The sequence below is a fragment of the Mustela erminea genome, chromosome 3, assembly GCF_009829155.1.
Source record: "Mustela erminea isolate mMusErm1 chromosome 3, mMusErm1.Pri, whole genome shotgun sequence".
NCBI lineage: Eukaryota > Metazoa > Chordata > Mammalia > Carnivora > Mustelidae > Mustela > Mustela erminea.
Window position 1 is genome coordinate 83,424,725 of NC_045616.1, and position 27,124 is coordinate 83,451,848.

A 27,124-nucleotide genomic window follows, 5' to 3' on the forward strand; every position below is an offset into this window, starting at 1 on the left:
CGGAGACAGAAGAGGGACCCCACGGAGCGCGGAGCGACCAGCAGCAGCCCAGGCGCAGGCACCCGAGCAGCCCCTCGCGCCCGCGGCTCCTCGCGCTTCTCGCCACGTCCCGAGGTCGGGCACGTCCCCGTCGGATCCCCGCTCTTCGGCTTTTACGGCAAAGCTCTCAGGCTTTACTGGACCCTTTCTTTCTTCCAACTGGACCCAGCAGCTGGCCGCGGTCGGACTGGGCTTGACTGAAAACCGGAAGGGGTCCCCCATCAGACGCGTCCGACTTCAAAGCCGGATGACGTTCGGGCTCACACTGGTTCCGGCTTAGAAAGCCGGATTGGGTCCCCCGCCAGACTGGGTCCGACTTCAAAACCCGGGCGACGTTCAGGCTCACAGATTGGGTTCGACTTCCAAAACTGGACGACGTTCAGGCTCACACTGGTTCCGGCTTAGAGAACCGGAATAGATCCAGGTCAGACTGGGTCCGACTTCGAAGCCCCACCACGTTCGGGGTCACACCACTGGGTCCACGTCAGACTGGGTGCGACTTCAAAGCCGGACGACATTAGGGCTCACACTGGTTCCGGCTTAGAGAACCAGAATAGGTTCAGTTCAGACTGGGTTCGACTTCAAAACCCCACGACGTTCGGGATCATACCAGTGGGTCCACATGAGACTTGGTCCGACTTCAAAGCCAGATGACATTTGGTGTCACACTGGTTCCGGCTTGGAGAACCGGACTGGGTTCCCCGGCAGACTGGGTTCGACTTCAAAGCCGGACGACGTTCGGGCTCACACAGGTTCCGACTTAGAAACCGGACTGGGTCCCCTGTCAGACCCGTCGGACTCAGAAGCGGAACTGGGTCCAGGGAAGCACTGGGTCTGACGTGGGAACCAGAACGAGTTCAGGGTTGGACTGGGTCCGCTTTCAAGACTGACTGGTTCCGGGCGGGGCCTGAGTGGTTTCCCTGTGAGGCCTCCGGCGGAAGTTCTGCTTGAAGCTGAGGGAGCGCGGGAACCTCACCGGAGATAATGTTGAGTTACGGCGGCCGCAGGGGAACTTTCGCGGCAGGTAAGCTTCTCCGTTTATGAGGCGCCCTACAGAAAAGGGCCTCTCGCCCAGGTACTCAGCCGTGAGGCTGGGGGGAAACGACTTTTTGTCGGCGGACGCGTCTGGCGACCAGGCCGAGAACGCGGGGCCTCGGGCTCACCCCGCAGGCCGGATCCTGGGAAAACTGGCCGAAGCCCGCAAGGGTAAGAATTCTCACCCAAGGACGCTCTTCGGTCTGCCTGCGGCGCCTGGTCCGTAGGGGAGGGCAGATGCCCTTCGTCCCTTCCTTTCCAAACCCAGACCGGCGGGCGAAACAGAATGTGGAATGAGACCTTGGAACTGCGACTTGTGAATTCCCTTCTGCGGACGCACGGGTCGTCGATCCCTCGGGCAGCGACGGCTGCCGCCATCTTGTGTGCCCCCTTCCGTGTCCTGAGAACTGACGTTGGCGCTCATGGGGTTGGGGTCCCCTTGGCACCGGCTGGACGGAAGTGCGGGTTGCGCTCCGCTGGCGGGTAGGGCCCTGCCAAGGGTCGCCCCCGCAGTGGGGAATCGTTTGTCTTGATTTTGGTTCTCTTTGGGAGCGGCCCTGCATCTGGGGGGGGGGAGGCGGTATCTTTTGCACTCCGTTTGGGGTTGCCCAGGGCTGCCAGGAATGTTTACTGTTTGGGCCAGCCGAACCCTAACAAGAGGTTCAAGAGGATTTTCACAGAAATGGTTCTGTGCTCAGAAACTGGATGAATTGGAAGCTGACGTTCGGAGCCTGACGGGATTCCTTTTTCAGGTCTTCTCCCCTAAGCTAGCGTCAGCCTGTGTGCAGAGGGGAGGCAGAGCGTTCTAAAGCCGCGGGGGAAGAACGGACGGAACCTCGCAAAGAAACGGCGTAAGTCGAGCACGTGGGAGTCTGTCGATTTGCATCTCCGCTGGAGGTCTTCTCCCTGTCGTAAAGAAGCAGACTGCAGAGAAGTTGTCGGTGGATGCGGGGCTCAGTCTCCATATCGTGGGACCCAGGGTAGTCTCCCGGACATAGTTTAAGGGGCGCCTGGGTGGCTCCGTTGGTTAAGCGTCTGCTTTCCGCTCAAGTCACGGTCTAGGGGTCCTGGGATGGAGCCCCGCGCAGAGCCTCCTGATCCGCGGGGAGCCGCCGCCTCCCTCGCGCCTCCATCTGTGCGCGCGCTCTCTCTCTCTCTCTCTCTCTCAAATAAATAAAATCCTCTTTTTTTTTTTTTTTAAGCCAGTTTAAGGTTGTTGGTGTAATTGAAAAAGACATGCCTTTACAGCTGTCAGCATTACATATACTCCTTTTATTCTACCCAGGTTCACTAAAGGCCAAGTAAGCTCGTTATCTCTGTTACATAATTTGTCAGGAAGAAAGATAACTGAAGATGATGGCTAGCTGTTTAATGCCTCATGAAATTTTCATGACTAACCTAAGCATAACTGTTAATAAGTAAATCAAATAGATGTAAGTAAAATAAAAGTTTGTAAATAAAATTTCTACACTAACTACGCTTCATGGTATGTCTTAAAAATAGTTTCCAAAGTCCTTTTGGTAACTTGAAACCTTAGTTATACTGAGATTAATTAAATGATGGTTATTCATGAAATATCTGGATCATTTCCAAATAAAAGAAAATATTGAAATACTACCTACTGAACACAGATTTAACTACCTCTGGCTTCTATTAAAGATACTTGGGTCTATTAGTAAACATGTTTGATGTCACACTGGTAAGTTTACCGTGAGGAAGAATATACTTCTAGAAATTACACAATGTACTTATAAATGTTCCAGTTCACAGAATGCTACTGTAACAGACAGTCCAAAACTGCGAACTTCTTAGTTTTCACAAGGAATTAAGGATTCTAAGGGTTGAGACTTCTAATCAATATGTAACTAAATCTGCTTAGAAATAATTACATGGGACAGAAAGAACTGATGAAGATAATTATAATTTTTATAACTTTTTGTTTGAAACATTGCTGGTTCCTTAATGTTTTGTTTTTCCAGATTTAAGGATACCTGTTCTCTTAAGCTACCTATGACTAGCAGCAATTTGGTGAAGTATACCTTTGTAAACAAAGACATTTACTTTTTCTTCCCATTTGATCCCTCCAGAATTCAGAAACTCGTAGGTATTCTTTTCATGGGAATATAGTTAGCTATTTTCATAAACTCAATAAGAATCTGTTCTCCTTTAACAGGACACAATTGGAAACACTGGTTATATTGCCAACACCTTGGCTGGAATGCCATTTGAGACTCAGATATGACCACATAGCTTTAAGGACTTTAAGGAACGAAGGTTGACATTATGGAGCCAATAAAGCCCTTTGGAAAAACTACCTGATACCTAGCTTACAAGGCTTCCCAGCAGCCTTACCAGGTAAGTAGAGAAGTTTCCTGGCAGGCCCAGGAAATGTAAGATATTTGTGGAACCTCAATAAGGGAAGAATTTACCCAAATATATAGGTATTGCAGGTGAAGTCTGATAGCTAGTCCTTGGCTTATTTCCTAACTTTAAGAGGCTTTAAAGAGTTCAATCTGATATTTCTCGTGAAAAGTTCCAGGAAAGGGATGCCTGGGTGGCTAAGTCGGTTAAGCGGCTGCCTTCGTTCTGCTCATGTCATGATCCCAGCGTCCTGGGATGGAATCCCACATCCGGCTCCTTGCTCCGCAGGGAGCCTGCTTTCCCCCACCCCTCTCACTGCCTGCCTCTCTGCTTGTACTCTCTCTATCTCTGACAAATAAATAAATAAAATCTTAAGTATTTTTTAAAAAGAAAAAAGTTCCAGGAAGCAGACTTAAAAGGAGCCTATATGAGCAATCACTATTTTTGCTGCACTTACGTAAATATCAGGCCAAGTTTACTGCAGACAAATTAGCTTTACTGTGATACTCTTTGGTAAAAGTGGAGTTGATTGTAGAGAGAAAAATTATGTTTGTACCTTCGTCTGTATTTAAATTCGAATCCTGCTAATTGTCTTTGAGGTTTGTTACATACCCGTAAACTGGTTTGGATACTGAATTCCTCTAGCTTCCTCAAATACCTGGTTATGACTCTCCAAACTTATGTTGCCAATTCACCCTTCTGATTGGTAATTATGAAAAAGAAGGACTGCCCTTGAATGTCCTTGGAATGGATGATACTAGGTCCTTCTCACTACCCAGAGAGTAGCCAGACTTCAGGGACTTGAACTTCAGGTTCATATCTCCCAATTTAAAAGGGCTCTTTCAGACTCTTGGAACTGTATACCAGCTGGAAATCTAAAATTAAAATTGACTAGGAAGGTTTCTCCTCAGAAGCAGACAGCATCTTAGGTAGGCAGCTTTCCCAAGATCATGGATCAAAATGTTCATTCCCAGTAGGAAACCTTTCTTCTTTTCCTTTTTGCTACTTGCTTTGCTTCTTTGTTAATGCATAGGAAAACAATGCTCCTTAATTCTTGCACCCGTCCCTGAATCTGCCAGTAAGCAAAGCCACCCAACAAAATCCCTAGAGTCTCTGATCAAACTTGTTCTTTATAATAGGATATCCCTTGATTATCTTTTAGCTGAGCAAGGAGGCGTTTATGCTGTGGCCAACACCAACAGCTGCACTTGGATTAACATTTCTGGGCAAGTTGAGACCCAGCAATATGCTATCACTGAACAAGCCAGTTGGCCCTTCAGTGGGGCCTTTCTTTGACTTATTTGATTCTCATTAGTTTGGGTCTTGGAGACCAAGGCTTCAAAGTGCACTCCAAACATTGGAAGTTATCCTGCTTAGAATAATCGTTATCAGTCTTCCTGGTGCACTGAATTCTCTCAAAATGCATGTTCACAGGCATCTTTCACAAAGCATATGATCCCCTGATGAAAAGAATGTTGGAAAAGGAGCAAAGATAATGACCAGCTTAAAGAATGTGAACCTAGAAATGAGCAAAGGAAAAAAAAGAGAGACAAACAAGAAACAGACTCAACTATAGAGAACAAACTGATGGTTACCAGAAGGGAGGTGGGTGGGAGGATGGGTGAAGTAGGTAAAGGGGATTAAGAGTCCATTTACCATGATGAGCACTGAGCAACGTATGGAATTGAATCACTATATTGTATGCCAAAAACTGATATAACACTATATGTTAACTATTTTGGAATTAAAATTAAAAACAGTTAAAAAAATGTGAACCTGAAGCTATAACCTGTGAATATCATACAGAGATTCCACAAAAACTGTAAGAACCTGAGTTTAGCAGCGAGTGGCACAAATGCCTTAAATTTTGGAGACATCTCTCAGGTAGGCTGAGAATCTGATAAAAAGAGGGAAATTGTTGAAAACAAGGAAACAGGCCTGCCCAAAATAGAGTCACCTTTACTAAGTACCATAGCACAAAAGTGATACATAATTACAATTTTGGCTTTCTGAGAAATGGAATCCTTAACCAGTCAGTCAAGAATTGCCTGATCAGTACTAGTTAGGTAACATGCCTGATAGACCGCTACCATCCCCTAAAGGAAGGTAACCTTGCAATTACCAACCTGCTTTTTTGCCTAGGATAATTTCCTTGTTGCTGCTCTCCCTTACGCTTATAAAGGTCTTCCATTTTGTGGAGCTCTTCTCTATCTGCTAGATTGCATTCTGCCTGATTTGAAACTATTTTTGTTCAAATAAACTCTTGAACATTTTAATGGGCCTCAGTTTATCTTTTAACAATTCAAACTGATTTTCTGTTGAGCAGCAGCAAAGTAAAAACTCAAAGTCCTATCAGCTCAAATTGATCACCATAGATTTGTCTCTGGAGGAAAAGAAAGACATCTAATTTGATAAGCCTCCTTTTTGTTTTGCCTCTTCCACTGATCAAGTGAACCCACTATTGGGATCTTGTATGGAAAATCTAGGGTACAAAAGGACAGCACCAAGCTATTAAATTCAACCTAGTGATGGAAAGCAGATGGAAAACAGAGAAGCTGATATGTCCACAGGTTCAGGCTGGCAACTTCAGGAAGCACATGTGCACTCACTCAGTTAATATTTGCTGCATGCCAGGTAGAAGGGCTTCACACAGAAAGTGTGCTAAAATGGAATGACTTTGAGCAGCTGGCTTTGTCAAGTGCTTCCTGCGCTCCAGCCCTGCCCTAAGTGCCTTCCATTTATTTATTTGTTCAGTCCTCACAGTAATCTTCTTACCTGAGAACAGTTTCTATCTATAGTTAACAAACAAGGAAGCTGAGACCCAGAGGGTTAAAGAAGGTGCTTAATGTCACACCGTTCACACGTGGTGTAGCTTAGATTCAAACAAGGTCATCTGACCCAAAGCCCACATTTTTACCACTAAATCAATCCTGTCCATGTTCTCCAAGGATTCACCATCTTTGGCAAAAACTTAGAATCTCTCTCTCTGGTGATAAGGGGAGTTTCATGAATCAATCCACATTTTCCTGCCTATTTCACCCTGTGACCAGAGAAATAGATTTTACTATTAGTGCATGTAAGGTATGTATGTCAAGAAATGCAAATTAGTGGGCTAAAACACTATGAGGGAAATTCATGCTTATTAAGGAGCAGATGGACTAAAATATCTTTGTCATAGGACAGGGACTATAAGTCTGCAAAGAGGTGAAATAAAAAATTGAATTAATGACTTCTTCCTGAAGAAGAGCGCAGTGTCCAACTGCTGATGTTAAAGAAAAATAACAAATAGAAATCGTGAGAGCTTGGCTGGGTTTGTGTACTTTGTGCATGCTGCCTGTTAAGCAGGACACTGAAGCTGAAGTTTTACACACGAGATAGGCAATTGTAACAAACTCATTTGTGTGTTACAGATATTTTTCCAAGAAGGGGGGGGGGAAAAACGGCCTACATTTGGAGAAAGCTGTCCAGTCAAAGCCTTGATAATCTATTAAGAACTTTTTAAAGTCCATTAGATTGTGAGGCTTTTGAGACAATTGTGCAGTTCTTGATAAAACATTATCAAGTGAATTATTTATAAAGCTGCAGTAATCTGCAAACTCTGAACAAATCTTTTTGATGTCCTCATCTCCTGGAGGGCTGTTCTGGTGCTGCCCTCTGCTCCCTTCTGCAGGGATTCTGGGCTCTTTTTTGTTAGGGCTCAGTCACCTCAAAAGGTGACACAGCTGCCAGAGAGAGGCAGAGGATGGGAAGGAGGTATCAAGTCAAGATGCCCCTCTAAGCCCTTTAGTGCCCCCAGCTGCCAGGTTGCTGGGAGAGGTTAGGCAGCGACAGAATATTGAAAACAATTGACTGGCACACATGCACACACATTTGGCAGTGGTTTTTTAAACAGCTTAAGAGTGTTGATAACTGTCACTCACCAAAGGTTCTTCCCAACCCTTCAGAGGAAAGCCATTAGGAAAATCTGTTTCACAGTCCCAGAAACAAATATGGATCCTTTTTTTTTTTTGGAGTAATGTTACTAGGTCACACAAAAGATTCCAAATCTGCACCATTGGAGTTTTCCTTCTTCATATATGAAGCCATTTTGAGGCAATATAACTCTTTCCATTCGGCGGGGGGGTAGGAACCTGAAGCATTGGCATCAGACATATTTAGCTTTGAAACCTAATGCCTTCATTGTGTGACCTTGGCACATTCCTTAACATTTCTGAGCCTGTTTCCTCAATGAGACAATGCAGATAATATGAATACAGTTTTAGCTGTTGTGAGAACTGGAGTTGGTATAGTAAATCATAGCACATATTACATCTTGGGTATTTAGAAATAGAAGCTATTTTAATGATGGTTTGTTCATTCAACAATATTTAAGAGTCTTCCAGGAACTGAGCCCTGTTTCAAGCACAGAAGTCATAGCCAACCTCATGGATTCCTTGTCTTTCCTGAGACTACAGTCTTTAGAATTGTTAGTATTTGCCAGGTGGAATGAACTGGAGTTTATTTCAAGATGATGGGTTGTCCTCTTAGCTTCATCATGTTTCCTGACAAAGTACTATAACATCCTATAATCCAGCCTCTCTCACTTTAGAACATCAAAATCGAGTGATGGAGTTGTCATTCTCCTTCTAAATAGAGAAGTCTTTAGTGAGGGAGAGGAAAATGAAACTCACAATGGAACAGCTGGCTATTATATTGGTGTGGAGTAGTTATTGTTGCTGGTTGCTACTGTGGTTTAACCATGTTGCCAGCTTGTGATTAAGGAAATAATGTTACATCATGTTAATGTTCTACTATGGGGAACAAAATGTAAATAGACATTTCTAACACGTACACCATTCTTATAAGTGGATAATTGTTTTCCTACACCTGTTGGCTTGGTATGGCAGTAGGGCCATTGCCTTGTGATGAACCTTAGAACACAGCTCAGTCTGCCATAGTTTTAGTGTTCCCTAGTAGGAAGCTGAGTTTGTAAAGAGCTGAAAAGTATATGTCTCTGGCATGTAAGAAAAGCAGAGGTTTAAGGGCATGATTTCCAAAAGGAAGCTTTACTCATCTTATTATAACTGATTGAAATTGTATGAAATTTTATGTATTAAAGATATATGTTAAGTTGATAATATTCCCTGTATATACTACATGTATATAAATTTTAAGTAAATTAAACTTCTAAGTACACAAGGGAAGGTTTGATACTTAAAGTGTTTCTATTATTAATTGTTTCTAATAAACAAAACCATAACCTTTTCATTTCTTTTATGTAAATTCAGATTGGCATACATATTAACATTTTGAAATTCAAAATCATTAATTCAGTTTTCAAAAGTACCAAAACAAAACAAAAGGCAACAACTCACATATCAAATGTGGTTTTCCCTGATGTGTAGTATTCTGTATTTTAGATCTTTACACCATTATGTCTTTTCCAGGATCATGTTTCCATAATAAACATGCATAATCTTCATAATGAGAAAAATACTGCAAAACTAAATAAAATAGATGTATACATACATATTTATTTTCCTAAATTACTTTAACTTAAATTAATTTCATGTGAATTTTTTTAGTAAATGTATACCTTCAAGATAGCCACAGAAACAAGGCGGGGAAATCATTGCTCTGTTCTGGTTTCCTAAATGTTAGTCATTTGTTACATCAACTCCATGGTTTTTGCCAAAATTTATGTATGTACTTGGCATATATATTTAAGTCTTACATTTTTTACTTCAAAAGATTCATAAAATATATATAAATATATATATTCATAAAGTATATATAAAATATAAAATGAAATTTTATATTCTAATCCTACCTGGAAATGATAATTATTTGCCATGAAGGAAGAGAAAGCACAAAATAAATATAATTAACGTGGTAATATTAAATTCCAAACAAATACCATTTCCTGCTTAAAAGCTCTGATCCAGGGGCACCTGGGTGGCTCAGTGGGTTAAGCCTCTGCCTTTGGCTCAGGTCATGATCTCAGGGTCCTAGGATCGAGCCCCACATTGGGCTTTCTGCTCGGCAGGGAGCCTGCTTCCGCCTCTCTCTCTCTCTCTGCCTGCCTCTCTGCCTACTTCTGATCTCTCTCTCTGTCAAATAAATAAAAAATAAAACTTAAAAAAAAAAAAGGCTCTGATCCTGAGGTTTGTTCACTCTTCATTAAAAAAGTAAGATTAGGGCACCTGGGTGGCTCAGTTGGTTAAGCAACTGCCTTCAGCTCAGGTCATGATCCTGGTAGTCCCAGGATCAAGTCCCACATCAGGCCCTCTGCTCATCAGGGAGCCGGCTTCTCCCTCTGCCCCTTGCCCCTTTCATGCTCACGCTCTCTCTCTCTCAAATAAATAAAATCTTTAAAAAAAAAAAGTAAGATTAAAAGTCACTTATGGTTTGTCTCCCTCCCAATCCCATCTTGTTTAATTTATTCTTCTCCTACCCACTTAAGCCCCCATGTTGCATCACCACTTCCTCATATCAGGGAGATCATATGATAGTTGTCTTTCTCTGCTTGACTTGTTTCGCTAAGCATGATACGCTCTAGTTCCATCTGGAAGCGGAGGTGAACCATGAGAGACTATGGACTCTGAAAAACAATCTGAGGGTTTTGAAGGGACGGGGGGTGGGTGGTTGGGGTACCAGGTGGTGGGTATTATAGAGGGCACGGATTGCATGGAGCACGGGGTGTGGTGCAAAAATAATGAATACTGTTATGCTGGAAATAAAAAAAAAATATTCCAAATAAATAAATAAATATAAAAAAAAAAAAAAAAAAGTAAGATTAGTGGGCTTGAGGAGGTCAAAGATAATCTACCACAAAACTGAGAGATTATCTTTGTAATAATTAGAAGTGCTAAAGTAGTATTGAACATGGGATTGTGTTAAGAAAATGTAAAACTGGGACGCCTGGGTGGCTCAGTTGGTTAAGCAGCTGCCTTCGGCTCAGGTCATGATCCCAGCGTCCTGGGATCGAGTCCCACATCGGGCTCCTTGCTCCGCAGGGAGCCTGCTTCTCCCTCTGCCTCTGCCTTCCACTCTGTCTGCCTATGCTCGCTCTCACTCTCTCTCTCTGAGATAAATAAATAAAATCTTTAAAAAAAAAAAAAAAAAAAGAAAATGTAAAACTATATTATTAATCTTGATGCCCTTGCCACCCACAAACATTTCCTATGCTATTGTGTCTCACATGCTTTGAGAACCATTGGTCTCAACTGGCCAGGGCAAATGCAGTACTAGTGCCTTGGAAAACTCCTCTAGAATTACAGAGTTCATACTTTTGCCCATAATTCACTACAGTGATAATAAAGTGACCATAGATCCCAGTTCAACACATCCATGCCAACTTTACACTGTTGTCCCAGCATAATCATTCATCACACTCTCTTTTACACTCAAATGTGTCCTAATTTGGGATAATCTGTTATATTCTCACCAGGTTGATATTCATCTGCCTATCCTTTTTCTTTTTCTTTTTTTTTTTTCCTAAGATTTTTATTTATTTATTTGACAGATCACAGCAGAGAGGCAGGCAGACAGACGGGGGTAAGGGGAAGCAGGCTCCCCACTGAGCAGAGAGCCCGATGAGGGGCTTGATCCCAGGACCCTGGGATCCTGACCTGAGCCGAAGGCAGAGTCTTTAACCCACTGAGCTACTCAGGCACCACTGCCTATCCTTTTTTGAGCACCTACTCTGGACCTGGCTCTGTGAAAATCACTGGGAGTACAAAGGTGAGTAAAATAGTTTCCAGCCCTCAAAGAGCTCAAAAACAGAAAATCAGGGCAAGGGAAGCATTCAGTGACAATACAAGTGATAAAAGGTCATGCATAGGTCTGTGCCTTGTGCTGTAGGAACCACAGAGAGAGAGGGCAGATGAGACAAACACTGCAGCTTTCTCAGTGAAAAGGGCAAGACCCATAATGTAGGGAAATGTTGAATCAGCTCTACAGAAGCAGGCTGGTCTTTCCCTTTTAAGATAATGTTTTACTCTGTGTTCATGAGTGTTTGGGAAACGGTGCAGTGAGGATGAAGGTGAGGATGAAGGAGGAACACAGTTTCCTATACATACTTATTTCTTCATTGGTTAGAAGGCGTGAGAAAGTCTGACCCATAATTCATTACAGTGAGTATCAAAGTGACCATAGATCCCAGTTCAACAGGTCCAGTCCAACTTTGGTGCGTAAATCTTATAACATGTAGAGAGAGAGAAAAATATTTCAGAGGAAAGATATTCTCCACAACTTACTAGTTTTAAAATATAGATCATGTTATTAATCTGCTTCAAACCCTTCATGGGTTGATCACTGTTGTCAAAATAAAATCCACTCCTTCCCATGGTCCACAGGCTGCGCCCTTCCTCTGAAGCCACACCTCTTGCTGTTCACTTTAGTGCACTAAGCTTTGGTCAACCTCGTCAATATGCCAGGTTCTTTCCCTGGAGCTCTTGCCTTTATTTTTGCTTCCCTTCTGCCTGGAGCACCACTCTAAGACTGATTTATCTCATGCTCCAGGTCTTAGTTCAGATGTCACCTGCTTAGAGAGGCCTTCCCTAATCCATCCACTCCTTCCTACCTCACCTGGCTCATCATGTTTATCATCTTCATAGCCTGACCATAGTGTATCTGTTTCTTGGTTATTGTCTGTTTCTCCCATGAAGGAAAGAGCATGACTGTAGTATTCCCTGTGTCCAGGATAGTGAGAGGCAACAAAATAAGAGATTAATAAACATTTGTTGATTGGATTAATAGAACAGTTTGGGAAGAAAAAAAGAAAATATTGCCAAGTACTTATTTAATTAAAAAAATTCATAAAGACCATTAAAAAAATGTTCTGTCCCCCCAAAATGGGGACATATAAGACAAGAAAGAGAGGGGCTAAAGTCTGGGTTTCCAGGTTTGTGGGAGCTTGGTGAGGTTGAGAAAAGACCAACTGGTAGGAGCCTCATTGTAACAATTAAAAATTATTCACCCCTCCAGTGAGTGGTACTTGCCACAGGATACAATACTCTGTATCTGCAATGAGACTGCAAAGTATTTTTGCAATACACTTTGATACACTTGGAATATCCATTTCCAGATTACACAAAGGACTTCTCAGGTGACCTTGAGTAAATCATTTTGGTAAGTTTCTGTGTTACTTAAATGAGCTATCTCTATGGAGAAAAGAGATGCAGCTTGTTAATTTACACTTGCAAAGACACTTTGAAATCTCTGGATGAAAGAACTTCTGTAGGGAAGTGCTGAGAGTGAGGTAATATGCTGTGTCAAACTCTAGAGGCAGACGGGGCAGGCTTCAGGACACTAAATAGGAGCCTCTAGCATACTATTTTTCAAATTAATCATCTAAGAAAACACCCTACTTTCACCCTACTTGAGTGTTTTAATCACATGTATAAGTTATTATTCTAATAATTATTTCCTTTAGTGTTTCCCTCCCAAAGTCCCAAGTTTGTGTAAAGGGAATTTTTAGAGGGCTTGCCTATGAGGTTTTCCCTCCTTAACACTTAGTTTTTTTCATTCTTACCCTACATTAGTGGCATTTGGTTCCTAAGCATGAGAGTCTCTGTTGCTGAGCTGATTGGGACCCAAATGAGGTCATTTCATCAATTCTAGACAGATGTTTACAAGTTGCAGTCAGAGATTAAAATAAGCTCAGGAAGGAGAAAAGAGAATTTCAAAGAAAGCTGCCAGTCTATGAGTTAATTATATCCATTTATAAGAATGGTATTAATAGTTACTTAAGAAATAATTCCAATAGAATAGAACATTTTCTTAGGATAATGATCGCTTTCAGCAAGTCAAAAGTAAGACATGAATTGTGTAAAACTGTCAAGGCAAAAGACAAGCTTAAAAAAAAAGAAACAGGCAACCACCTTTTCTAGCATGTTACACTGATTTATACTTGTGATTGTGCCCAAATGATCACATAGCTTTCTTTACATTTTTCTTCACCTTATAATTAAATTGTGTTTCTTTGGGAGAGAGGCAGGCATTAAATTTATTACTCGCCTTCAGAAGTAGGGAGGATTTGCCTTTACTGCACCTTGCTCTTCCTGAAAGAGAACCAAACTCCCTGACCCTTTTAGTGGGTTCAGACAAGATATTTGCCCTTGGCACTGCCCCTTGAGATGGCTGCAGATCTTGATATTCTTTTTCTGTTCATCATATCTTTTTGAAATTTTATTTAGCTCCTTCACCTTTGAGATGTCTTCTTCCTCAGAAGATAGCTCGTCCCCTTCTAGCTGCTCAGAGGCATGCATAGCTGGGTTCGTTCCAGGTCAAGGGCTGCACGTTGTCAGTTATCACCCATCAGCTCATTACTGGGTGCATCCTAGACCATATCCACAATTCTGGTGATGTGAATACTGTGCATCGAGCCACAGAAGAGGCTACCTACACCCGGCCTCAGTGGTCGAGACTTCTTGTCTTCTCGTACATGGATTGTGTGAATGGAATGGGGACAATCTCGTGGGTGCTCTAAGTCATATTTCTCCTTTGTTTGCCAAAGTTTTCTCAGCTTTTCAACTAGTTATCTTAGCAGATGCCTATCACTTTATGCTGGCTGGAAAGATGGAATGCGTACTCCCTAGGGACTATTTGTAAACACCTGTCCCACCCTCCAATTCATCACCTTGACAACATAGTATTGAACATTATGACATGATAGAAAACAATTGAACTACTAAATTCTGGTGGGTAAGACATCCTAAACAAACACTAAAATACTATAAAGAGAGTGTTTGGTATTTTAAAATTAGTAACTTTTTGATGACTCCAGGATTTTCTCTAGTTTTTGACAGGACACCTAATTTTTTCTGTTTGTTTGGCAAAGAGCCTGATTATCTTGACTGAAAACAACTCAGGTTGTCATCACCATCTCTTACTCAGCATCCAATATTTATTGAGCATCCACTGAGTGTAAAGCATGTTATAGTATATACGCTAAGAAAACACATCCTTCTCTGCAAAGGAACGCATTCTTTATTATTTTTTTTTTAAGATTTTATTTCTTTGTTTGACAGAGATCACAAAGTAGGTGGAGAGGCAGGCAGAGAGAGAGGAGGAAGCAGCCTCCCCGCTGAGCAGAGAGTCCAATGTGGGGCTCCATTCCAGTTCCCTGGGATCATGACCTGAACCGAAGGCAGAGGCTTTAACTCACTGAGCCACCCAGGTGCCCAGGAAGGCATTCTTTAAAGGATGAATCCAAACAAATGGGAATACCCAATTTTCAGTCACTTATCTGAGCACAATACAAACAGAAAAGATTGGGGTATATCAAGAAAGCTAGTTAACAAAGTCTGCACATTGGCATGTATCACATCCATCTATTGGTTTTATAAGTTGTCTCAGCCCCCACATTAAAAATGGCATCAAAATCCTGAAAATGAAATACAGTATACCATTTATTTAGAAGAGCATCTCACCTTGATATTCACCAGGCAGCATCTGTGCTCATGTCTCACCTGCTAACCCACTAATTATTCTCATAATGATAAGCATAGTACCTGCTTCAAAGGTTCACTGAAAGTCTTCAGGCAGGAATGTGGCACGGTAGAAGAGTGGGGCTTTGAGACAGAGAGACCTGGATTTGAGTCCAGCTTTACCACTTACTTCCTGTCATCTCTCTGTAGGTAAATGACTAAATCTTATTCCTGTTTCCTCATCTCTGAAATGGATATAATAGCACTGAATTCATGTAGTCATGCAGGGGTAATGAGATCAGGTGTTAAAAGGCAGACAGCCATAGAAAGCCTGAAAGTAGTAAGTGCTCAAGAAATAGGAGTAACTTTCTCACTTCACTCCTATTGAACTGAAGTCTGTGTGTCAGAGGATGAAGAAAACAAAGACTTCTAGCAACTGTGATCACTTTCTCCTATGAAATTTATGCACATTGCATGAAGGTCAATTTTAATTTCATGGTGACTATGTACAACCATGTATTATCTCTTGTGTTATTTATTGTTTTAACCAAACTAGGTATTTATCTCCTCGGCTGAATGAAAAGTCCTTATGCACAAGGCCTATTAGCACCTTTTATATATGTACTTTTAGGGTATACATAGAGTGTTCACTATATATTTTTCTAGTGACTGAAACTTAAATAACATGCTAAATACCTATGATCATACCATGATACCATGATTTTTTTTTTTTTTGAGGGCAGGAACTATCATATATAGGTACTTGCTGAAGACAAGGACCTTGTCTTCATAGAGTAGTTCTTCCCATATCATTGGGTGCTATGTTTTGATCTTACAAATTTTATCATTCCTAGGATGTAGTATTATGTCTTCTTGCACATAGAAAATATTCTATGTATGTCTGATGCATTAGTGAATACTCTTAGACAGTATCAATGTTGGTGGAATTGAAACATGGGAATATAATTCCATGAATTGAGAGGGATATACATATAGTCACGGGGAAAATATGGTTATAAATTATCTAAACAAACTTCAGGGAATCTAGGTCTTACAGAACTCTTCCAGCCTGGTGGGGCTGAGATATGATATTGTGTCATCCAGGTGAAGTGGGTCCCAAACAGCAGACCATTCATCGTGACAAGCTAAGTCCCAAGAATCTAATAAAAAACTGTGTTTAAACCTCTGCTAAATACTCCTGAGGTAAAAAGAAAATAAACGGTTGTTTGAAATTATTTTAGGATTTGCAAACTTGAAACAAACATGTTGGTGCTAATGGTTCGCTAGCTTTAGGGGTCCTCAAGTGAATAGGTCCTACCTTGCACCTGAAAAGCAATTAGTCTCACAACTCATGAACATTTACTTTACGGTTCCATGAAATTGTGGCTCTGTTGTGGGTGGCCACGGGAGCATTTTGGAAAGTAAATAATTCCTTAAATTCAGTTGTTTAATATTGTGCTTTGTGGAATATCAGGGTAAATTATGCACACACCCCCACCCTCTAAGAACTTAGTACTTGGTAGGGATGCAGATATACGTACAAGTAACTCAAATATAAAATAGATGATAAATGAGACACAAAATGTATCTTAGTAATTATGACTTACATATTACTTTACAAAAGGCAAAATTTTGGCCCCACTATTGCGTATTCTGATTTCTCACTACTCCCCAATCAAAAAGATTATTAATAGCTTGAAGATTTTAAGATATCAATAAACACCTTTTCAGGTTCTGTATGGAAGATCTTGATCACACACACTTACATAAATATATAATATCACTGGTGGCTCATATTAGTCACATGCAGTAGTATTAAAGTCCTAAAATTAGGGCGCCTGGATGGCTCAGTGGGTTAAAGCCTCTGCCTTCAGCTCAAGTCACGGTCCCCGGGTCCTGGGATCCAGCCCCACATCGGGCTCCCTCAGCAGGGAGCCTGCTTCCTCCTCTCTCTCTGCCTGCCTCTCTGCCCACTTGTGATCTCTCTGTCAAATAAATAAATAAAATCTTTAAAAAAAAAATCCTAACATTTCCAGTAAGCAAGCAATTTCCTCTAGCAACATGATGAACAGCCCCAAAACAGCCACTTATGATCCTAGACCTTTTAGGACTTCTTGTTGCTTTGTCAGTGTTCTTAAAAAGGCAGTCCTTTCTACCCAGCCTCAGGGGAACTCAGGCAGACAGACTCTCACTATTAAAAGACTCCTGGGGGACTTACTGGATGTCTCAGCTGCTTGTCTTCACTGATCTTGTGCTTCTTAATGTAGCACAGGAAATAATGAACTTGTGGATGTAAATATATTCTCTGTTCCTATAAGCTTATCTAGGGATGATTCTGTTTGTGGGACCCCAAACAGATTTACCCCAAACAGGTGTTCTGACAGTCTTTTTCTAAGAACCAGACTTTTTAACCTCCTTGATTTATTTTATTTTATTTTTTTTAAATGGAGAAAAAAAAAAAAAGGCCCCTACAGAAGTCAATTATTTTGGCCAAAGTCACAGTGTTTAGAATGATTGAAGAGTTTCTTTGGTTTTAGACTCCAAGTAATAGGAATAGAATGTAGAATATGATGTTTGTTTGACTGCAAAGAACCATCTTATACTTTTTTTTTTTTTTTGTCCAAATGATGATGTTACCTATTCCCATAGGTGATTTCTGTTCAGTGAAGAATAGAGTTGAAATTTAAGAAAGGAAAATCTAGATCTGAAATGCTTGGATTCAAACCCAGATAATAGCAACATAATGGCCATAATCATATTTTATCCAATGGACACTTAAAAGCATCCCTGTATAATTTCTGGAAACAAAAAATGGATACAATATGGGCCTGGCATTTACAGTATTAATATCTCCCAACATGATTGTATATGATGGAATATTGTATAAATATTGTATATAAAAGGAATCTGCTTTTAGGGATCTAATTCTGCCAGTAAATATCTGGATGACCTCATCAAATCACTTAATTTCTCCAGACCTCCATTTTATCATCTGTATGAAAGTGAGACATTCTCTAAAGTTTTTATTTCCTCAAAAATCCTATGACTGTTTTAGGATTTCCTCTTTGCTGAATGTTGGTAGTTTTATATGCCCATCACTGTCTGAAGCAGAATGAAATGATTTTAGAATTGCAATCACTTTGAGCTCCAGGAACTACATTTTACCCAAAGTCAAAGGCGACCTGGCCTCTTCACTCAATTATCAGAAAGTAATTGGGGTGAGAGTTAATACATTCAAATGGAAGGAATAAGGTATTCTGGTCCGATTGCCAGCTTACTCTCCATCTCAAGGAAAGTAAATATAATGCATTTTGGAAGATACATTTGCCAACCAGATTGGTTTTCTACAGAGATCTTCCCAGGCCTCAGATACACTGGTCCATAGATAATAGGTTGTTACCTTAGAGATACCCATAATCATCTACCTACTTCTTCCTCAAGTCCCACATGGAAATCAATGTGATGGTGATTTAGTAAAAACACACAGATGACAAATCTCCTTTTTTTCTTTTAAACCCTGAAGAAAAAAAACACAGGAACTTTTATATGAAAAAACTGCTTCATAAATTTCCCATTATAAAACAAACTTCCAGATTCATTAGCATGGAATTCGGTCTTGGTGCACGTATGTTTTTCCCCTCTTTTAGAGTCATTTAATCTCTCAGGGTCAAGTACTTTCAAATAGCTGCTATTTCAAATTGTAATAAAACACACTTTTTTTTAGTAGAAGAAAAAGTCTGCTATAAATCCCTCTCCTGTTGACAGGCAGAACATCTTTAGAAAATGAGAGAAAGATGCTCAAGCAGTCCTCTCTAAAAAACCCAAAAATCTGATTCTGTTATTTTCTATCGCCATAGGCCAGCAACAAGTTCATTTTTGAACAACAACAACCAAAAAAAAAAAAAAAAAATTGGGAGAGGAGTCCAAGGAATTACATAAAGTTGTTCCCTATTTTTGAAGGCAGAATAAATTTAATAAATAAGCAATCAGTTTGATGAGTAAACTTGTATTAAAGACCTACTGTGCTAGTCACAATCCTGGACCTCATAAAGACACAAGGACACATGAAGTATCATAGTCCCTAATATGAAGTTCATTACACAATACTCACTATTTTCATAGTTTGAGGATTATCACAATTTTTTTTAAAAAGGGCTTACTGATATCCAGATTCCAATACTGTGTGACTAGAAGAGGAGTGGTACATAGAATGTCTGTCTATAATATATAATGATACAGTATATAAATATATGCTATCGGTAGATATGAATCTACTTATAAGGCATGGAATGGGAGGAGAAAACATGCTAGCTTATGGATAAAGATGACAAGGAAAAGGAGTTCAATGTGGCACATAGCAAGATGACCATACATCTTCAAGCATAGACTATCCCGGATATAGCCGTGATTCCTTCCCAGAAGGATGCACTGTATTATAAAACTTTACCCTGTTTAGGAAGAGAACTAGAAATGGCAGGTGTGGCTTCAAACAGTAGGTCGTAGAAATGACCTACTGAGTTCCTACTGGTTATTGACCAAATTAATTCCTAATATGAGAGACATCCACTCATAGCGAAGAAGGAAAAGGTGGGAGTGGGAGGAGAAAAACAATACAAAACAAGGTGAGAACAAAGAAGCTGCTAAGACTATGCTTGCTGTGCTCTAATCCTTGAGTTAGGGATAGAGACGGATGAAATGGACACATCCTCTGCCTGAAGACTTGCCTAATGCAGCATGATCTCGTTGCATGTCTTTTCCAGCAAAATCTTCAATTACGATTCTGACATGAGCCTCCTCATCACCCCGAAATCTGAAGAATTCAATGGACTGACTGTTTGTCATCTGGTTGAACCCTACTGAGAGAAAAACTCGCCTGTGAGGCTGCAGATGCCATTGCCAGCCTAGCCCACACTCATCAAAGGTGAATACCTTGGCTCATTAACTTTTCCTAAGGAAGTGACATTCCTACTTAGTATTCACCTACTTGGAGTTTTCATGAAAACCATTAAAGCCACCTGTCCAAAGTTTGTACCTAGAGAAAAGTGACACACTGGAAATTAATAATGACAGTCAGAAATTAATAATGAAAAGGCAGAAAAGGAAAAAAATCAGGGTTTACTCAGATTTGGCTTTTGGTAGCTTTCTCCATTGTGCTGTTCAGTAGATGTTGTTCATACAGCGTTTTGCTCACCCAAATAAACGAATACTTGGATTTTAAAAAGATGATGAATGGGATAGTGGTCTCTCTTACATTTGGAAAATAAATTAATGCCAGCATTTTTCCAAAGAAGGACCTCATTGTTTGCTTAAGTTATTCAATGTACAAAAACTCATGTACCTTCAGCATCTTAGGAATAGATTTACTCTGAGCTATCTTGATGTATCACAGACCACAAGCGCCAGTGGCAGGGTAGTGTATGGAAGCTGTATCTGCACATACCACTTTGCATTCTTAAAATTACCTCCAGCTAGAAGTTGACTGAGTAAATAATGGTGGGAATTCTTAGGAGAAAAACCAAACGTTTAGAGATTGGAGAAAAGGTTTTAAACATCACATTTTATGGCTGTCTTACTCAAAATACATCACCATGCCCAGTTTAGCTACAAAATAACACTGAAAGTATTGTCTTTTGTTTCTGCCACTTGCAAATTAACTACTCTGTTCTCTTCAAATAATAGTAATCATAACCATTTAGTGTTTTCCTAGGCTCCCAGCTACATAATGAACATATCCTATTTCATAATGTTCCCCATAAGCCTATGATGCAGGTAATATTATACAAATGAAGAAATTAAGGAAGAGAGAAATTATGTAATTTGCCCAGTATCATGCAGTAATAATCAGGTAGTTTGGCTCCAAACTTCCCTTTTAAACAGAATACCATCCTTCACTACCTGACCCCATCTGTTGATTTAAATATAGAATCTTTAGTTTGTTACTCAAAACCCTTCAAGCCTTACTTTAATTGACCCTTCCAGATTTATCTCGTATTTCAAAACTTCACACAGATCCCAGACTCTGGCTAAACTGGGACTGGCCATTTCTCTCAGACATCCTAAATATTCCCATTTCATACTTTACTGATAGTATTTCCTCAATTTAAAATGCAGTCATTTATTAAGGGCAGAGGGAGAAATGATACCATTTAAAAACATATATAGATATATAATAATAAGGCTAACATTTATTGACCAATTACTATTTGTCAAGAACTATATTGATCCACTTAGACAAATATATAATGGATTCAATTACATGTAATAATACATATACAAATTGTTAAGTCAGTGTTATAAAAGAGGAAACCAGGTCTTAGGGAGGTTAAGTATCCTGTCCAAAACAGCCCAAATGAGAGTCAACAACCTGAACTCTGAGTCAGTGTGACTCTAATGAGCAAGATTTTAACCATTCTGGGCTGCATCTATTCCAAATTCTAATTTTCATTATAGTTGTTTGAGCATAAATTTTATATCTTCCTACTAAACTGCATACTTCTTGGAACAAAGGCTAGATTTTGTATATCCAACCCCTTTCCTACCCCCAAAACACATAGATTTCTGAGCGCAGTAAGCAGAGGCAAACTCAGGAAGTGGAGTAAGGAAGAGCAAAGAATTCCAAAGAAAACTGTCAACTCTGCGACTTCTGGACTATTGAATCCTTGGAAACAGTCTGCCTCCCCTGCCCCTTGAAGCATCACACCTCTTAAATGGGCATTATTTTTGCCCCTGGGTACAATGACATGGAAGCGGATTATTGCAGAAAAAGTCCATATGCGGTGGGTCCTCTCCTGAACAGCTCTGCCAGAAATATCCTCAGGTAGAAATCAGTCACAGCCCCTCACCTCGCTATAAATGCTGTGGTAAGTGTTAAGTGTTGTGGGTTGTGAACACATGGGAACCAACCATTAATCCAGACTTCTCAAAGATTACAAAGCCCCCAGAGACTTTAAAATCAGGTAAAAATTTTGAAAGGAACATGTTCTCTGGAAGTTTTTTTATTCCCAGTTATATTCCCAGCAGTCTTAGAAATATGTATGTAAATTAAAGAAAGTTATTTAAAAATTCTAGAGCCAGAAGATATTAATAAATTCTGATTTTGGTTCTAAAATGGGCAAAGACTCTAGTCAGCAAAATTTGAGACCACTTCTAATTTTATCTGACCCATTTGGTTACACACTGCTGCCTGTGACAGTATCAGTGCCCATGGTATTATAGAGAACTAGAAAGGTGTGTGGAAAGAATGCAGGATTCAAAGTCAAGACGCAAGGATTCAAGGTCAGGTCAGAGAAGGCTTGTCCCTTGAGCCTCATTTTCATATGTAAATTGGAGATAGCTGGACCTACTGACTTTGTATTATTAAAATAATTTTTAATAAAAATTATTAAAACAAACCCCTGTAAAATACTTTGCAACATATAAAGTCTAAAACATAAAATGCATTAATCAACAAAGGAGGCAAAATTGTAGTCAACAAAAAGACAATATGTGATATATGTTTTCTATTTGATTATAAGAGAGAATAGTTTTTTTTTTCTCTCTACCTTCTCCTTTTCTTCCTAACTTTATTCACTTAACAAATATTTACTGAGTGCCTAATATGTGCCAGACGTCGTATTAGGTGCTGGGACTACAGTAGCAAACTATTCAGATAAGATACCTTGGGGGGAGGGCATCGATGTATGTATGAATAAATAAATGAATAAAATGTGAGGATGAGAAGCACTATGGACATAATGACAAGGATTATAAAGAACTGTTTGAGAAGGAAACACATAGTCTACAATCTGAATAATCACAAAGAGTCTCTGGTACAGAAGAAACAGAAAACAAGAGAATATTCCAGAAAGAGAGAACAGCAACTCCAAGTTCCTAAGACTGCAATGATCTTGGCATGTTTGAGAGACAGAATCAAGGCCCCTACAGTAGTAGCATAATGAATGAAGAAGAGGGTATTACAAGATACTTTGAACAGGTAATACATGTAGGAAGGACCTTGGAGACTGTGGCAAAGAATTAGATTTTATCTTAAATACAGTGGAAGCCATTTGATAATTTTAAGCAGGAGAGTGAGTTAATCTGCCTTGCATGGTCAAGATCGTTGATAAGATCAAGTAAATAGGTAGAGTCTGTTAATATTATAACACTGAAGGGTTTTTTTGTTAAGAGAGGCAGGCAATATTTAGCTTTTAAAAGGTTCTTTCCCTGTAGAAATTAATGGACATCTCAATCTCAACATTCAAAAATTGAGATTTCTCTCTAGTAGTCTTCCTCTTTCAGAAATGATAATTAGATGCTTCTAGCTTTGGGACGAAAACCTGAGGGCATCTTGGGCTCATCCAATTCATCAGCAAAGCTGGAGGCTATTTCTCACCCTCTTCCAGCCCAAGGCCCAAGTCATACTCTACCCTGCCCAAATAATTGCAGTAGCCTCCTCACTGGCCTCCCTGCTTTCAACCTTGTCTCTCTCCAGGCTATTTCCAACACCGCTGTCAGAGGGAGTCTGTGAATACGAAAGTCAGATGATATTACTTCTCTATCCAAAACCTTACATTGCTCTCACATCTCAAAATCAAAATCAGGGCCTTCACAATGTCATATAAAACTTGACCCCGTGTAGCCCATTTGCCTCTCTGCCTGCCTTTCCTGCCAAGTTCCCGCTTTAGCCACAGGGGCCTTCTTGTTGCTCCTTGAACACTCATGCCTGCTCCACCTCAGGTCTTTGCACTTCTGGCCCTTCTGCATAAAATACATTCTGTAGATATACACAATGACTTCTCATTTGCCTGTTTTAGGACTTTACTGAAATTCCATCTTCTCAATAAGGTCATCTTCAGCTACCTTCTCTAAAACGACAGCACTGACCCCCACACTCCCTTTCTCCGTTCTCAGCTTTATGCTTTTCCGTAGTACTTACCCACTTCCACCATACCATAGATTTCAGTTATTTCTTTGGCTCAGACCAGAATATGATTCTCCAAACTAGAATGTAAGCTCTATAACAGCAAGATTTTGGTCTGTTTTATTCATTGCTGTGTCCCAAATAATACATAGTAGGAGCTCAATAAGTATTTATACCTCAGATGAAGAATCTGAAATTCACAAGCCTTCACCTGAGGTCAGTCATTGATCATGGAAATAGACCAGGCACCATACTCCAGACCAAAACTGGAACCCTGGGTGGATTGGGAGAGGGGTGGTGGGCCAAAAAGATGGCAGGAAAATTAGAGAAGTGTTAGGAAGGCCTGCGAGAGAAGGTACTCTTGGATGCCCACCGACAACAACACTGATTTGGTAAGGAAATAAAGTCATGTTCTACAACATCTCCTAGACTTTATGTATATTCATGGTAAGTTAAGTTTGGTTTGTTTATATTGGTTTGTTGGTAATGTACTATATATAAATTATCCTGTGACAGAGGTAATAATACTGATCATGACCATGTTAATAATGGCTAGAATTTATTGAAAATTGTTGCAATTATTACTAATAACTATCCCACAATCAGCTTAAAACAATTATTTATCATATTCATTTATAGATTCTACAAGTCAAATTCAAATGGCATACTGGAAAAGTTTTTCTGTGCTTCATGATGGCTGGAATCTCAGCTAGGAAAACTTGACTGCTGGGAACTGAAATCAAGTGAAGGCGTCTTTATTGACACAATTCGCAGTCAAGGCTGGATGTTGGTTGGGACATCAGCTAGACCTTTTGACCAGGCACCTACTTGTGGTCTATCCATGTGCCTGGGCTTCCCCAGGGTAATCAGGATTTTTCCATGGTAACTCAGTGTTCCAAGAGGGAGTATCTCAGCATACAAGGCAGAAACTGCAGTGCCTTTCATGACCTAGCCTTGGAAGTCACAAGGCATCATTCCACCATATTCTGTGGCCAAAGTAATCACAAGCCACGGAGAGGACATGAGCCGCACCTCTTGATGTCAGAGAAGCTGGTCACATTGTAAAAGGACATAGGAGATGGGAGATATTATTGCAGTCCTCTCTGGAAACTCACAGAAACTATGAAAAGCATTTTACATAATTATGTAATTTAATTATCATAGTATCCCAAGTTAGATAGTCAATATTATCTGAAATTTAAAGTAAAAGAAAACTGAACAATGGGAAGTTCAGTGATTTGCTCAAGATCACATTGTGGGCATCTGGTGTTCCTGAGAGCCAGGTGAATAAAACTAATTCCAGAGTTCATGCTCTAACTGATACATCTTCCTCATGGCCAGGGGAGTCTCAATAAATCAAGTGATGTGGGACTGGGGCAATAACTCAAAAATCAAAGGGACTAGAAAGGGGAGATGAGTAGGAAAAGAAAAAGAAAATCAGTAGGGGCTATGGTACAGTGATGGTACCTGGTCAATGTTCAATTATTATTTAGTGATTTGATATGTTTTACTTAACAGGATATGGAAACAACATAAATAATCCAATTCCTCCAATTCCTCCTAAGTTAACACAAACCAAATATTTAAAATTTAATTAAAAAATCAAGCACCATCAAAGTTCCATACTATCCATTTCATTCCATTATATTTTAAACATGATAAAGAAAGAATCTAATTGTTTGAATGTTTTCAATATTTTCATCTTTAAATGTTTAGTAGATGTAACCCAATGCCAAATTTGGCTTGATTTTATCCTAATGACTTCAGAAGAATAGCTACCATTTATTCATTGAGCAAATGGAAGTAGTCTGATGATTTTTTAATGCTACCTGGAATTACGGTCAGTGCCTTTTCGATAATGTTCTCCTGGGCATAAACTTACAGATCCTGCTTGCATTGAAAAATTCACATTAAATTACTCTTCTCTGTCAACATAATGGTAGAAAATGGAAGAGTCAACCAGCTGATAGGAAGCCTGCTGGAGACCATCTCTCTGCCCACATGTCACCTGATCTGGGGACCACAATTCTATTCCCCAGCACATTTCAACAGCTCCCCCAATGTCCTTGTGATAAACAGCAGAATACTCACCATGGCCACAAAACCCTGCAGGGTCTGGACCTCGCATGTCTCTCAGCCCCACCTGATGTCCCACACTTCCTTGTTGCCTCTATCTTCCAGACATTCTGAATGTCTTTAATGTCTCCAAACATGTCAGCTTTCCTCACACCTAAGGACTTTTGTAGATGGTAGTTCTTTGAACTCCCTATCTATAAGTCTCATAGCAACCATCACTTGCTTGAGGACATTTTCCCACATCTCTCTGACCAGGTAAAACCCTCCATCCCCCCAAATATGCTCTTAAAGTTACAGTCATTTCCTTCAAGGTATCCGTCTCAGTGTGACTTCACATTTATTTTAATGTGCTTCATTGATTAATTTCTATCCCCCTCAGTACACAGTAAGCTCTTCAAGGACAAAGACTGTGCATATTTGCTCTGCAATCCTCACCATCTAGTACAATGCCAGGCCTGGGTTACTCAGTAATTACTTATTAAATAAGTAAATGGAAGAATAAATGTTAAAATGAATGAATAAGAAAATCATAATTCAGGTTCCTGAGGGTCTCAATCAGCTTTCTTAAAAGAATCATCAATATAGTCCTCCCATATCCAGAGCTTTCTAATCTTACTACCTCCACAATCTGATGGCAAGCCAAGACAATATTAATAATGCATAATCCACACATGATTTTCACTTTTAAGGAGTTTCATATTAACTACCACATTTCATTTGACTTACAGATAAAGGATATGAAGTTCAAAATGCCACAAAAACACAAAGTTAGAATTCTAATCATACCACCAAGACTCCTTGGCAGAGCTAAACAAGGAAGGTGAGGAACTGGAAATTGGGTCCACTTCTGAAGGCCCATTGGGAAAGATATCTAAAAATAGAGGTATTTCTTCAACCCCAAACAAAACACAGATTTAATTTACTAAAAGGGTGATTTTGTTAAAGCTGAGACAGATTGGGTCATGTATCTATCTCGGCAGAGAGTATACCTGATAGAGAAGTATAAAAGTAGAAAAGAGGGCACACGGTGGCTCAGTCAGTTAAGCATCTGCCTCTTGATTTCAGCTCAGGTCATGGTCTCAGGGTCGTGAGGTTGAGGCCCATGTTGGGCACCATTGTCAGTGAGGAGTCTACTTGAGATTCAGTCTATTCCTCTGCCCCTTCCCCACCCACCCATGCTCTTGCTCTCTCTCAAAAACAAAACAAAACAAACCTACCAAAAAAGAAAAGTAAAAAAAAAAAGGAAACAGGAAGTCTATCAGGTCAGTTCCTGGCTTAGATAGCAACTGTCACCAGTTTCTCC

The 27,124-nt window shown here is 40.1% G+C and overlaps 1 protein-coding gene and 1 long non-coding RNA gene across 6 annotated transcripts in view; one reads left to right on the forward strand and one right to left on the reverse strand.

Moving 5' to 3' along the window:
• The window catches only part of KCTD16 (potassium channel tetramerization domain containing 16), a 305,143-nt gene that overhangs the window by 206,040 nt on the left and 71,979 nt on the right, over positions 1 to 27,124 (reverse strand). The window lies entirely within an intron of this gene.
• On the forward strand, positions 1,927 to 25,508 carry LOC116586402. Of its 2 annotated transcripts, XR_004284020.1 has the most exons (4): positions 1,927 to 2,054; positions 3,248 to 3,429; positions 19,607 to 19,767; positions 24,385 to 25,508. It is a non-coding gene; the product is annotated as an uncharacterized LOC116586402 (long non-coding RNA). The 2 variants fall into 2 exon arrangements; XR_004284019.1 differs by lacking the exon at positions 24,385 to 25,508 and having other exon boundaries at positions 19,607 to 20,110.